Source organism: Microtus ochrogaster, chromosome 4, assembly GCF_000317375.1.
Source record: "Microtus ochrogaster isolate Prairie Vole_2 chromosome 4, MicOch1.0, whole genome shotgun sequence".
NCBI classification, from domain to species: domain Eukaryota; kingdom Metazoa; phylum Chordata; class Mammalia; order Rodentia; family Cricetidae; genus Microtus; species Microtus ochrogaster.
Window position 1 is genome coordinate 83099094 of NC_022011.1, and position 13440 is coordinate 83112533.

General features: G+C 48.2%; 1 protein-coding gene across 3 annotated transcripts in view; it reads right to left on the reverse strand.

Moving 5' to 3' along the window:
• Wipf1 (WAS/WASL interacting protein family member 1) overlaps nucleotides 1-13440 on the reverse strand; it is a 104481-nt gene that overhangs the window by 50487 nt on the left and 40554 nt on the right. The window contains exon 1 of one of the 3 annotated variants that reach the window (XM_026778710.1): nucleotides 12986-13145. The exons of the other annotated variants lie outside the window; for them this stretch is intronic. The gene's annotated coding sequence lies outside the window, so the exon portion shown is untranslated. Of the gene's footprint in view, nucleotides 1-12985; nucleotides 13146-13440 lie in introns of those variants that run through there. 3 annotated transcript variants of the gene reach the window in all.

The window sequence follows — 13440 nt, forward strand, 5'->3', positions numbered from 1 at the left end:
GAGGAGGAGGAGGAGGAGGAGGAGGAAGAGGAGGAAGAGGAGGAAGAGGAGGAAAAGGAAGAGGAAGAAGAAGCTGTTATTAAATTTTAAAATCGTGAGGTGAACACATCAGTAATAAAGATCGAGGTTTTATATGGCTTTGGGAAGAAGCGTTTTCTGTAAAAGCGGTTATTTTTCTAAGCAACAAGGTATCCCCCACCAAAATCTGAAAAAGCATTTGATGTTTTTTTCAGATAGCTGTTACTTGAGATGAGCCTTGTCAACTGCTTTTTATTTTTTATTTATTTATTTATTTTATTTTATTTTTTGATTTTCGAGACAGGGTTTCTCCATAGCTTTTTGGTTCCTGTCCTGGCACTAGCTCTTGTAGACCAGGCTGGCCTCAAACCCACAGAGATCCGCCTGCCTCTGCCTCCCAAGTGCTGGGATTAAAGGCATGCGCCACCACCGCCCAGCTCAACTGCTTTTTAAATTCTGCTTTTAACATGGGTTTTATGTTGCTCTTTTTAAAGTATTTATTCCAAATGGAGTTAAGGGTACCCAAATGATTTTTCAGTTTTGGTCATTCAAGAAAATTGACCTAACAGCTGATGGCCCATTCATTTCCCTTCGTCCCTCGGGGACGGGAGGAGAAAACAGGAAAGGAAGATTAATATTTAATATTAAGATTAAGTTTAATATTTTGTGCCATCGACTTTCAACAAAAAACAAAAAGCATTCAGGGCCCCGATCACATGTGGGGGCAATTACAACAGTTGAAACAACAGTCTGCTCCTCCAGGGGATGGCTACAACATTCCAACTGGACACAGGAAGCAGAGGGCGCTGGACCCTCCGACGCCTGCTCACGGTGGACTCACGGAGGCTGCCCCAAGCCTGGCACCATCTGCGTCTGTCTGTCTAGGAGGCAGACCACTCTACCGTCCTCTGTGGCAGGTAAAATCCAGCATAGCCTTCTAGGGGGCTCTGGAGAGGACACTGAGCACCCAGGGCTAGAGTGGACTTCGTTCAGTCTTTCCATGCTGTTCTCTGGCCAGGAAAAAAAATACCGAGCCAGAGGCATCTGGAAAAGACAGATGGCCCAGAGGAACAAAGACCTCTCCAAGCCTGACAGCACCAGCCCGCCTACGTGTCCACCTGCCTGTCCTCAGCTGTGGACGCTTGAGCCACTGGCACCGGAGGACCAGTGACTTAGGTCAGACCTGGCTCGCAAACTCGTGCGGTCTAACTTCATGACGAATATGTTTCTGATGACTCTGAAGACTCAGAATAGTGGAAGTCTGAGGTTCTTCCGTAGTGTCAGAAAACAAAGATGTGCGGTCTGTGGCATAGTCCCCATGCGGAGTTAATGCCCCTCGACAGGCTTCCACACTGCACACCATGTTTCTTAGCACACCAGCTCTCTTAGCAGGCAGAAGAGCGGGCTGCAAGGTGAGCGAGGCAGAGGTGGAAAGGGCACGGCCTACAAAAGCCAAGTTCAGCAAACGCCTTTGAGGTTTGCTTTTATTTCCACAGTTCTGAGTCACATAGCTTCCTCTGTGGATTTTAACAATAACTAATGAGTCTCAGAAAATGAATCAGTATTCATGGGGAGAATGCTAAAGTTCATCTTGTTCCTTATCCACGGTTTTCTGTCCTTTAAAAACGTTTCTCACAGTTTCCAAGGCTTCAGAGTTGAATGAAGTTCTACCTTCGTAAGCGCTTCCTTGATGCCTTCATTCCCAGTGTGAGAGCAACTGCCTCTGGGTCTACTCCAGCCCTAGCCAACTGGACAAGAGCAGCCCCTGGACCAGGGTGGCCACACTCAGGCTAGGGTGCACACTGGGGGGTGGTGTGGCCTCGAAGGAGAAAGAAGGAAGCCCTAGGCACCTCTAGTCCCTCAGAAATGAAGGGAAATCATGGAGTCAGGACAGAGGGGAGGCCAGAGGACAAGACAGCAGGGAGTCAGTACGCAGGAGAGGACAGCATCTGTCTTACAGGGGTATAGGCACCCGGAGGACTTTTAGGTACCCAACTGCACCCGAGTCCTCAACAGTCCTGCTGACTACGAAGAACAGCAGTTCCTGCCAGTTCCTGTGCTCCTGCCGCGTGTTAAGGACCCTGCTAGGAGTTTTCGAGGCATCAATCCTTATCTCACAACATGACAGTGGGGGTGATGGAGTCGGAGCATGGACCAGGCACTATGTTTTTTTCCCTAAGGTATATTCTAATTAAAATTTAAAAAAATTGCTTTCCATAGTTCTCAAAAATCATCTTGAAACCATCAACAGGGAGGTGAAGACACATAGCCCAGGGGGGAGAAGGGGAGCCGCTCGGGCAGACTCGCTCTTTACGGCGGCAGCAGGGCTCTGAGGAGCGCACACCCCGATTCACACTCTCCCATGTGGAGCCGTGGACACACCAGCTGCTCGACACTTCAAAGCCCCCGCCTGCAAGGAAATTACCATCTCCGTGTTCATCTTTCCGAGTTTTCAGAGCTGGTAAGTTTGGGAATTCAGCTTTTAACTACAAATCTCATGTGACAAAAAGAAGTGTAGCACCTGCAAATGCCCTCCTAATATCTCTTCTTGTTAGCTGATTTTCAATTTGATGTCTCCGTAAGTCCTAAAGAACTGAGAAATTTCAACGACGGAGTTTCATGGCATCAAAATGGTTTAAGACCAATTACTTATACATGAATACATGTGTTTCCGTATGCATTAGACCCAGCAGACAGTCTATTATATTCTACACTTCAAGGTAGAAATGGGCACAAGCAGTATAGCGAAATGTCTGCAGTTTATAATATGCATCAATTGATCTGCTGTTGTGTAATACCCTGGAACTGAGCCCTTAAACCACGACCATCACATTTTATCACAGTGGCCATGGGCCAGGAATCTCACACAGCCTAACATGTGCGTCTGGCTGAATCTCTATCAGGGGCTGCAGCCAAGGCATCAGCTCGGCTGCAATCTCATCTGAAGGTTTGACTGAGGGAGAAACTGCTCCCAAGCTTACACCAGCTTCAAGATTCAGCCGTCTCTGCCACCCAACTGCCCCTCCCCCAGCTGTTGACAACATGCCTCTCTTGATTGGGTGGCATTTAGTTCTCACTATAGGGCAGTTCATGACATTGTGGTTGGCTTTCTTCAGAGTGAGCGAGAGCCCCAAGTTGGAAGCGGAAGTCGCTTTGTAACTTGGTCTCAGAAGGCCACCCCATCCCCTCGGCTGTACTTCCTTCACTAAAGTGAGTCACGAAATCGATTCCACACAAGCAGAGCAGCTACACCAGCCAGCACTTGCTAGATCACAGACTGTGAGTCTGAACAAGGGGTTTTACATAAGGGTGTGGACTCCAAGGGCTTTGGATCACTGGACACTGTCTTAGAGGCAGCCTGCTCCCCGATGACATGAAACATCTACAGTTTTCTGTAGGAGGTGCTGTCATAAGGGCCCCTAATTCTACCACAGTTTGCTGGCTATATTCACAGTCAAAGGAAATGCAGAATTTCTCCTAACAGCTAGTAAAGACAGAAAAGTACTACTTTATTTTTTCATTCTTTGTATTTTTATTCTATGTCTATGAGTGTTGTGCTTCATGTATGTCTATGTACCACATGCATGCCTGGTGCACATGGAAGACAGAGGCATTGGAGTCCCTTAAACTGGAGTTAAGAGACAGTTGTGAGCCACCATGTGGGGGTTGGGAATCAAACCCAGGTCCTCTGCAAGGAGGAAGTGCCCTTAACCAAGGTGCCATCTCTCGAGTCTCAGAAGCACTATTTCTCTATCCAGCTTAGAGGGTTCAGGTTGAAAGTCCCTGCAGATGAAGTAGTCACTTTATCTTATGCCATCTAAAAGCCAGCGGGGTGCCTGGTGATGGGCACGAAGATTGCTCACACACCCTTGGGCTCCACCGTCTGGGTTTATTAATAAGTGCTGGTGAGAGATCATTTTAAAAAGTGCGGTTTGTTGTCCACTCAGAAGGAACACATCCAACTTTGAAAACGACTCTTGAAGCCGAAAAAGGCGAGTGTCTGGTCCCAGTGAGCACCGCTGGAGTCCCAGCTTGCAGGGAAACCTTCCCTACTCAGGCAGGTGGTCGCCCGTGAGTTCTAAGAACAACCAAACCCTGGTGTGAGTCTTTCTAATGAAAAGCAGAAGACAAGTAGAGGTGGAGAGAAATGTTTTCCCCATAGAATCTGAATCTTCTAGGAACGGGGGCCACTGGAAACAGGACTCTAAATTATGCCTGGGGGCGGGGAAGCCCTTGCCTCAGTTACCGCGTAGTCCTGAAAGCTGTAGCCACTCTCCTAGTGAGTGTGGTCAGCTGTAGCCACTCTCCTAGTGAGTGTGGTCTAGCCTGGTCTGCTACTGAAGAGGCAGTGCACAGACCCGGTCACCTAGGGATACAACTGCTGATTTCAATTTTGCCACCCTGGACCCTAGTGGAAATTTCTCATCGCTCGCTCATAGCAATGCTTTGTTTTCGTTTTCTCGGGGCGGGACAGAGGCTACATACAGCACATTTCATAACTGGACTGTGTCTAGTGTTGGCGCTTGGTCCCAGAGCGGAGCCTGGCACTGATTTTTCAACTGTGGATTTGTAGCAGTCTCTGGGACTCTGTGGTTCGCTCGGCAGCAGAAGGGGAGGGCAATTCACGAACTGGTTTTGAAAAAGCAACCTGGTTGTTTAATACCGAGAGTTTCTGCGTCGGGACAAACAAGAACAAAGACCAACAATGATGACAAGGGCTGCTCCTCCCAATGTCCCCTTGGGAGGCTGCGAGGAGGGGAGGGAGTCCGGCTCTCCTCCCAGAGTCCTGCTCTGAGGCCAGAGCCTCTGGGTCCAGGACTTCTTCCAAGGCTTGCAGGCCTCTCACTTAGCTCTCTCTGGGGCATTTGCCTAACAGCACCCCGATTTCCAGGCATATTCGGGGGGCACAGACTGCTGGCGAACATCAGCTAAAGGCTTTTGTGGAGGAGAGGACGGGTGTTCTGTGGGTCAGCCGGAGAAGCGCGGGTTTAGCCCAAGGGTAACTAACATTGCATCCACGGTGCCCATGGCTGTTTGGGCAAAGGACAAGGAAAACAAGTTACTCACGGATTGTCCCACCAAAGAGCAGCTATGGAAATGTGTGGGTTCTACATTACTGTCATGAAGACCCTTCTGCAATACGACTGGGTGCCCATGCAAACTTACAAAATCCTTTGGTTTTTTTCTTTTGGGGGGGGGGTGCAAGACAGGGTTTCTCTGAAGCTTTGCAGTTTGGAGCCGGTCCTGGAACTAGTTCTTGTAAACCAGGCTGGCCTCGAACTCACAGAGATCCACCTGCCTCTGCGTCCCGAGTGCTGGGATTAAAGGCGTGCACCAGCATCACCGGCACAAAATGCTTTTTGTATACTGAAATGCACCATTTTTTTTTCTACTTTATGCTTCTGGGAAGTGGCTGGGAGGGAGCTCTGGACACACAGACGGGGAATGCTGACTAGTCACTTCCTCCCTGAGGCAGTTTCACCTCCCTAGACTAGACTTACCTGCCTCTTCTGCAGGCTGAAGGCATAAACAGGATTTACAGACAAATTTGACAAACGTCCTTCTGGTAATTTGAGAGTTACAGTAAGAATTTAGACTTGTTCTGTTCAGTGAAGAAACACCAGTATCATTGCAGAGTACTACCCGAGGGCTAATTTTAGATAGTTGGGTTCTGTCCATACAAGCTGGTTTTGTTGGTTTGTTTGTTGAGACAAGGTCTGGCCGTGTAGATAAACTAGCTTCCAACCCACATTCTTGCTGGCAACACCTCCCAAGTGCTATGATTGTTGGTACGTACAACCTCACTGGGCTTCACACAAGCCGCTTAAAAAGCAAAGACCAGAAAGCGGCTGGAGACGTAAAAATATACGTTAACTGCTTTGCATAGACTCAGAATTTATCCATGAGAACCCGGATCTTCCCAGATGATGTAATATACCTCCTTTTCCATAGAAACATGACTTAAGATTACTTCCTTAAAATTTGTGGGATGGCACGATGTCTGTGATAAATGCACCGCCCACCACCTTTGATATAACATTTATATAAATGTTGAAGTTGTGGTCATCTGACATCTTTTCCTATTGTTTCCACACCAGCAAAGGAAGACTGGACTGGATCAGTCATTGCTTTTGCCAGTTTTGTTTGAAAGAAAAAAAAAAAAACCTGTTTGAAATTGAAACTTTTGTTTCAATTGGCAATTAAGTAGTAAAACAGGAAGCTTGAAACAAGAATCAGGCTTTCTCCCTACTTAGGCCCCAAAGCACTGCCTCTCTGAACCCAGTCACAGACACCACACCGGGCCTGCTACCTCTCTTTTCCAAGGGCTCCATGGGTTACAGGTTAATTCATGAGTGACCCTGTATATCTACTAAGACCACAGGGGAAGACCCATTTCTTAGAGAACCCTCTTTTAGGTAAAACATATACCCCACTCGCTGCATAAACCTCAAGCTCAATAAAAACCTGAACTCACAATCCTTCCCTTACTCTATAGACATCCTGCCTTCATTTCCTTTAGATGGCATTTCCATTTTTCATGTGCTTTGGTCAAAATTCTAGTAATCCTTGACTCTTCTGTCATAATATTCAACTGTTAATCTTATTGGATTTTTGTTTTAGATTTTATTTTTAATTATGTAGATGTATGTGGGTGTGCGCACGTGAGCGCAATGTCTAAGGAGGCCAGAAGAGGGCTTTAGGTTCCCCATAGTTGGAGTTACTGGCAGCTGTGAGTCACATGACACGGATGCTGGGAGCGAAACTCCTGTGCTCTTAGCTGACCTGTTTCTCCAGCTGCTCTTCCTGTTTCTGCCTTCAAAATGTCCAGTGTGTGCACCTCCTCGCCTCTACTGCTGCCACGGCCACGCTGGCCTGTGGCACCTTCCTCTCTCACCAGTCGAGCACTTGGGATTCTTAACCGGGTCTCTCTCTTACTCCTGCATTCCTGCGGTCTCCCGATAGTACAGTAAAGTCAGACACTTCCTTCCACCGCCCAAGTTCTCTAAAGTTATTTCCCACTCTGAACGAAAGACAGAGTTCCTGCCGGCTTACGGGACCTCCAGCATCGCTTCCAACATCTGCTTTCTCCTTTCTTCTGCCTCAGTTGACTGGCTCCTGGTTATTACCTGAACATGCCAGGCATGCTCCTGCCTCTCTGCCCTGTTCCTTTCTCCCTGCATGGCAACTTCCTCTTACTCCTTCCAAGTCTGTGCCGTCTTCTCGTGACCATCCTCCTCATCAGCCCACCTGAATCCACAAACCTGCCGCTGTGCCTCTTTCCTTCCTGGTCCTGTTTACTCCATTATGACTCTCTATCCTGCTAAGAGTGTACACTATGAAAACTGGGTACGGTCATGCCCGCCTGGAATCCCCATACAAGGAAAGCTGAGGCTGGAAGAGAGTGAGTTCGAGACCAGCCTGAGCTACAGAGTGATCCTGTTTCAAAAACAATGAAAAACCATGTAGCATTTCTTAGTTATATTGCTTATGGTTCACAGCCTTCAACTAGAATACATGGAAGACGATCGATCAATAAATGTTTCTGAATTAAGAGGAAATGCCAAAAAGGGAAGGAAGGGGGGAGGGGAAGGAAAGAAGAAGCGTGGAGAAAACAAACATAACTATGCAATAAAACCCAGGACCTAAACGGGCCTGTGAGTTCAACCAGTGGAACTGCATGTGTCCTGTTTTCCTTATAATTCTTGGAGGGGTGATGGCCCAGAGATAAAGAGCTTGCTCCACAAGCTCCAGAACCTTAGTTCAAGAGTCCAGAACCCACTTCTAAAAGCCTGGCAGTTTGTGCCTGTGATCCCAGTGCTCCAAAGGCTGAGACAGGACGATCCTCGGGGCTTGCTGGCCAGCCAGTCTACCGGAATCAGTGCTGGAGAACAATGGGGAAATTCAACACTGACTCTGATTTATTTTATGTGTATAGCTTTTTTGTTTGCTTGCTTGCTTTGCCTGCATGTATGTTTGTACATATGTGTGTGTGCCTGTTGCTCACAGAGGTTAATAGAGGCTCCCCTAGGATTGGAGTTATAGACAGTTGTGAGCCGTGTAGGTACTGGTATGGAACCTGGGTCCTCTGGAAGAGTAGCCAGTGCTCTTACCTACTGGGCCATCTCTCCAGCTAGCTTAGAGATGTGACAATGACACTGAGGAAAGGCTTCTGATTGCCCACGAAAGATCCTGTTGTTTTGTTTGTTTGTTTGTTTTTGTTTTGTTTTGTTTGTTTGTTTGTTTGTTTGAGAGAGGGTTTCCCTGTAGCTTTGGAGCCTGTCCTGGAACTAGCTCTTGTAGCCCAGACTGGCTTCAAACTCACAGAGATCCATCTGCTTTTGCCTCCCGAGTGCTGGGATTAAAGGTGAGCGCCACCACCGCTCAGCTTGAAAGCCCCTGTTGTTGTGTGGCCTTTTGCTAAAATACTCACCTTTGGGCTTTCCTCTACACCTCCTGACTTAGGCAGGCCCGGGAGCTAAGGTTCTCTTTCCCCAGGAGGATCATAAAACATCAAATCCCCCCCTGTTTTTGAGGAGGCCACGAAGGAATTCCTTGACTACCTCTTCTGAGTGGTCAGAAGACCCTCCTCATTCCAGAGGGGTTCCCTGCCCCGGGCCCTGGAGGGAGCAATGTTGCTTAGAGAGGCCAGAAAAGCCGAACAGACAGGTTTCCCTGGTCAGTCTATAGCATTGTCTATGAAGGGAAGCTTCTAGCAACCCCATAGGACGGGGCTAGAGAGTTTCCGGGGAGCTGGAGGGCGGCGAGAAGATTTCTACCTGGGGCACACCAAGCTCCTGCACCCACATCTCAGCCTGTGCAGATCCTTACCAGTGTCTTTGTGATAACACTGTAAAATCAACATGGACACACTCCTGCTGTTCTGAGCTTCTCTGACAAATTAACCAAACCTAAGGAAAGGTTACAGCATCACCAATTAGCAGCCAGTGAGTCAGAATCAGGGGTAGTGCTGCTTGTAACTCTCATCTAAAGTAGAGAGGTGGGGAAGTGGAGCAGTCTTGGGAACTGGGCTGTCTGCTGTCTCTAGGTGGACCGTGCAAGAACTAAACGGGATTAGCGGATATCAGCTGATGTCCGCTGCAGAAGTGCTGGCTCGGTTATGAATTGGGAAATATTCTCATGCTTTCTAGGGTCGGAGACGTGATCTGTTGCTGTGTGTGGAAGGAGAAGCTAGAGTCCAGATGGGAGCTGGTTTAGGTAGGTTTAACACCTTCAAGTTCAGCCCTCACTGAAGAGGTCCTAAAGCCTCCCCTTTGTCTGGAAGCCAGATAGCGTGGACTCAGAATGGCTGACCCTCCTTAAAATGCACAAGGAGCTGCTAGGCATATGAGAACGTCCGGTGCAGTCCACTGACCATGCCTGCTGTCCAGACTATCCCTCTTGAGACAATGGAGTTCGCTTCAGGTGTCTGAAGGTGGACCCACAGCCTGGGAATCAACACTAAAGATGGCTGGCTCTCCTAGGGGCTGCTTCCTCCAGGCCGTTCTGAGCCTTGATACTCAACCATACTTTCCAACAGATTTCATCCATAGTTTTTGATCCACATCTGTTTGGGTTTTTTTTTGTTGTTGTTGTTGTTTTTGTTTTGTTTTTCGAGACAAGGTTCTCTGTGGTTTTGGAGCCTGTCCTGGAACTAGCTCTTGTAGACCAGGCTGGTCTCAAACTCACAGAGATCCGCCTGCCTCTGCCTCCCAAGTGCTGGGATTAAAGGCGTGCATCCACATCTGTATCTACAAGATTCGACCTATTTTCCTGTCCTATCCTGGGCCCATTACTAACTATGCCTCTTCTCTGCTTCGGGAGGACAGGGTTATTGTACACAGGCTTTGTATAGGTGAGTGGATACATTTCTGCCTACAAAATCACAATTGTACTGCTGTCTCCCGGGAGGATTTGTTACTTTGACAAACCTTTAACCTCCTAATCTACCCCCGATTAGGCATGAGGCAAGACTCTAGATAATGCATAGGCACTTGTAACCAGACCCCAAGTTCTTGGGGCACCTCGACATTGTTCCTTTGTGTAGTGATCAGGGCTGGAATCAGGGGCCTTGGCCTAGGCCTATGACTAGTGAGCTGTTCTGACCTCCAATAAGTCACTGACCTTTCTGGGTCTTTGTCTCCAAATTTTAAAATGAGGGGAGGAAGCCTACTAAAGCCTCTTCTTTCTTTCTTTTTTTTTTTTTTTAAAACAAACTAGCAAACCAACAAAAAACACCAAAACAACAACAACAACAAAACCCACTAAGATTCTATTCTCCACCTTAAGTTTCATTGACAAGAGCATCTGTAAGCCCCTTTCCTAAATTCTCCCCAAAGTTCCTGGCACTAAGGAGGGGAAAACATTTTTTCAATAACCTGACATTTATGTCTTTTAAGGCAAATCACCTCGGGCTTTTTCAAGTCTTTTACCGCTATTTCCTTATAAACCCTTAAAAGAAGAATAAAATGAATAAACTATTCGTCCTTCCTGATTCATTTTATACTAATTAATTTTCCTAAATTATTTTCCTTGGGTGCAGCCTCTCCAACCTTTTCATTGTGGTAGCTGTGCTCACCACTGTTGCCATGTTCACTTTTCACAAGGAAGTTTGTTACATGCTCTGGCCTGAACGGCCACACGAGGAAATACAAATTTACACATAAACATTCTGACTTGAGCCTTCAGAAGGTGACGGGCATGCAGAGGCAGAGGAGAAGAAAGAAATGGGGAGGAAGGAATGAAGAGAAGATGGGGAGGGAGGATTTCTGAGATGTGATTGGATCAATGCCTTAATTCTGTGATGGACTCGTAAAAGGATGGCATTACTGGAAGGTAGTGGGAAGTAAGGTGGGACCTACTGAGAGGTAGCAGGTCGCTAAGACTGTGACTTTGAAAGGTATGCTCTATTCCTGGCCCCTTCCTGTCTCTTTCTTTGCTCTCTGGCTATCAAGAGGTGGATATCTTTCCTCTGTCATTCTCTTACTCCATGGTGGTCCTGTCATGCCACGAGCATAGGAGCCAGCCAACCACAGGTTGAAACTTTTGCACCCGTGAGCTAAACAAATGATTCCTCCGTGATATAACCCACACCAGAAATGTTGTCACAGTGTCTTGCTAACCCACTAGCTAACCCACTAACGCAGGCTACTGCAAAATACACACTAAAATGCGGGGATGAACACAAGCGTGGAGGAACCGAAGTCACTGCAGACGGCATCCAAGCAGGCCCCAAGACAGTGTCTGGTGAGTGAGTTGCTCACAGAGCAGCAACTTTCATTAGCACAGAGCAGTCACAAAATTGGTAGGTAAGGGGAGCAGCCGTCCAAACCGTGAACACTGACCCACAGTGCTTCTCCCATAGCACAAAGGAGTCTGGGGAGAAGACACTGTGTGTGCCAGGGTCTGGGGAAAAGGAAGATGGAGAGCTCCACTCTCTCCATGCGACCGCCTCATAAAAGTCACCATTTTTCTCTCCAGCTTTCAGTGGAGACCTCGTCTCTGCCCACTCTTCACCTTCACGCTGACTCAGTGTTTAAGTTGCAGTGATGCCTGACTAAAGATTACTGTGCCTTCCCACCACCTCCTCCTCCTGGACCCCCCTTTCCTCCAGACCCTACCATGCTGGGGGTCAGGAAGACGTACGCTTCGTGAACCTTTTCTGGCATCTCAAACACAAGGGAAACAGAAAGCTGGAAAAGAGACCAAGAGATGCCTACGGAGAGAAGAAGAAATGGAAACGGCTTTTGGAACGACACATGCACAAAAGAAGACATTGGGCCCATCTGGAAAACATTAAACAAAATTAAAAGGCCCTTTCTACCATGAACAGCAGATTAGCATAATACAAAACTCCCTGAATAGCAAAGCTCTCTGACAAACTTTACAAAGCAAAACAGAACCAAAGAAAGCGCTCCTTCGAGGGATGCCCAGCCATCGCTAGCTACAAGCCTCTTTCTGGTGCTCTGGGGTAGCACCATCTAACAGGCAGCCACCCACTGCACCCCCACTCCACCGTCTCATCTGGCGTTTGTGCCAAAGGCTCCAATGGCAGAGCAGTCCAATCTGCTGTGTCCCGCCCGCTGGAATCATGCCCTGCCTCTGTCAGCACTGGGGAATGGTTTTAGGGGAACAGCGGGGCTCAGACCTCAGCTCAGAGAACCCCCCCTCAGCATCAGCTTCCTCTCCACCTTCTTGCTCAACACGATAGTAAAAAAATGAAAAGCACACTGCAGTCCGAGTACGTAACCAACAGTCGAGCTTAACTTTCATCCCTGCCCTGCTTATTCTGCATGCTGGAATGTAAACAGTGCGAGCCCACTAACCTATCCCCCCTGGTTTCTCAGTACAGACGCGTTAGAATGCTCGAGCTAGACCCAAGAAAAAGAGGAAACAGGAAGCTGATTCCCGTGGTCCCTTCTCATTACTGCCGTTTGTTCGCTGTACTTTAGACAAGGTCGCTTACAGCTTGGACTGGCTTAAAGACCTGATGTAACTGAAGGTGACCTTAAAGTCCTGATTCTCCTGCCCCCACCTCCCGCAGGCTGACAGAACAGGTGTGCGCACGGCCACACCCAGATTATATGGTACTGCAATTAAAACCCAACCTAGGGTTTTGTGCACATACATACTTCACCTGCTGAGCCCCGGCCCCAACCCCAGCCCCAGTGAGAGCAAAGCCACCCCCCCACTCCTCCCACCCCCCCACCCCCCGCCTAACTCAGTTGTTCTAACGCTTTGCCATTCGAGTGAAGTGACCTCCTTCCTCCTGACTCAGACTTGAGACATTTTTCTTGCTCGTTACAGGTCTGGAAGCAGCCAGTCACTGTGTCAGAATTTCTGTTGACTTTGCTGTTCCTTCAAGTGTCCCCTTGGCGGCCATGCGATAATCAGTTCCGGGCTGGTTAGATGCTCCTGAGAACGCCACACACAACCCTTCACCCCCGTTCTTACGTTGTGCTAGACTCACCCAATCTTCTCTACCATCTGAAGCACAAGAGAGCGGACAGACGGCTCTGGTCAGACAGACGGCTCTGGTCAGCACCAAGCCTCCCTGGCAGCCTCTCCAAACCCTCCCAGCAGCCTCTTAGGCCAGGTTGTGTTGCTTCTCGAACTGAGGACTTCCCCATCCACACTGCCCTACCCCCTTCTCTACCCACAGCTCGTGTTAGTAAGGAAAGGAAGGAAGGAAGGAGGAGGAGGAGGAGGAGGAGGAGGTGGATCTCTGTGAATTCAAGACCAGCCTAGTGTACAAGAGCTAGTTCCAGGACAGGCTCCAAAGCCACAGAGAAACCCTGTCTCGAAAAAGAAAAAAAAAATACCAAATGGCACCTAGCATCCAGCACATAAAGCCTGAGAAAGCAAGAGGAAGAGGAAGAGGAATGAGGAGGAGGAGGAGGAGGAGGAGGAGGAGGAGGAGGAGGA